At 50.5% G+C, this 1,552-nt stretch overlaps 1 protein-coding gene across 1 annotated transcript in view; it reads right to left on the minus strand.

Annotated features, from left to right (window-relative positions):
• ASMTL (acetylserotonin O-methyltransferase-like) overlaps positions 1-1,552 on the minus strand; it is a 55,716-nt gene that overhangs the window by 28,729 nt on the left and 25,435 nt on the right. The window lies entirely within an intron of this gene.

Below are 1,552 nucleotides of genomic sequence, written 5' to 3' on the forward strand. Positions count from 1 at the left end.
ACCCATCCAATCATCTATCCCTCCATCGAGACATCCTTCCACACATCCTTCCATCCACACATCCATCCATCTATCCATCCACCCACCCATCCACTCACCCACTCATCCATCCACCCATCCATCCACTTACCCACCCATCTATGCACCCATCCACCGATTCATCGATCCATCCATCCACCCACCCTTTCATTTATCCATCCGTCTATCCGTCCATCCATCTATCCATCCACCCATCCACTGATCCACCAATCCATCCACCTTCCCATCCATCCATCCATCCATCCATTGATCGATCCATCCATTCATCCTTCCCCTCATCCATCTATCCACCTACCATCCATCCATTCATCCTTCCATCCATCCATTTATATATCTATCAATTCTTCACATCATCTATGTATCTATCATCTCTGTATCGTCAATCTATATCAAGGTATCTATGCATTTATCATGTATCTATGTATCTGTCTACCCATCCACCCACCTTATCTGTCCATAAACATCAATAGGCAAGTAAATTAATGTCTGTGTGTACCCTACTGGGTTCTGTTTCTCAGGAGAACATGGACTGATACAGCCCCTTTGAGACTAGAGCCCATAAGGACGTTACCCTTCTCCGGCGTGCTCGCGGCCACCACTGTTCCCCATCTCTCATTCACCCTCTGCTTCTCCCCCTTCTAGGAAAAGCAGCGTTCCTGAGGGCAGAGGGATAGAAGGTCTGGCCCTCCTTCCTCGCTCTGCCCGGGCTCCAGGTCACCTGCCCTCAGTGACTTCTACCTGTAAAGATCGTCAGAGCAAAACCCGCTGGGTCCTGTCACCTTGCTCTGTCTTCTCCAGGAGCCCCATGGCAGCACAGACGTCCAGAAGCTTCTCCGTTCCACACACAGAGGCGTCCACTTTGCTGGCAATATCTGGAGCCCTCTGGGGTGCTTCATCTTTTAACCAATCAAACACCTTCAGCTTGCAAGCAGTGAGCAGGGCCTGTTAAAACACAAGCGCAGAGAGACCCATGAAGTCACTTGTCGAGTACTTTTGACTCCCGCAGACCCAAAAGACGCAGACCAATGTTGTCGAAAGTATTCCACGGGGCCACCGAGCCTTCTTTTACAGAGAACGCTGGGGATCTGGAGGATCAAGTCTCCAGCTGTAAAACAAGGCGTACACAAGGTAAAAGCACATCAATGAATATCATGCAGAAAAACCAGCCCGTGGGAGAAGAATCAACGTGCTGCAGATATGGGCTGAGTTCCAAACCCGTATGTTGCACCCCTAAGACCCCCAGTCCCTCAGGTCAGGATGTGACGGTATGCATAGGTAGGGTTTGAAAGAAGTGATTCAGGTAAAATGAGGTCATTTGGGTGGAGCCTAATCCAATAGGACTGGGGTCCCTATAAGAAGAGATGAGGACACAGACACACACAAAGAGGGATGACCCTGTGAGGACACAGGGAGAATTTGGCGTCTCCAAGCCCAGGAGAGAGGCCTCAGGAGGAACCAGCCCTGCCCACACCTGGATCTCAGACGTCCAGCCTCCAGGACTGTGGGAGAATCA

The sequence above is a fragment of the Mandrillus leucophaeus genome, unplaced genomic scaffold (genome assembly GCF_000951045.1).
Source record: "Mandrillus leucophaeus isolate KB7577 unplaced genomic scaffold, Mleu.le_1.0 Scaffold634, whole genome shotgun sequence".
NCBI lineage: Eukaryota > Metazoa > Chordata > Mammalia > Primates > Cercopithecidae > Mandrillus > Mandrillus leucophaeus.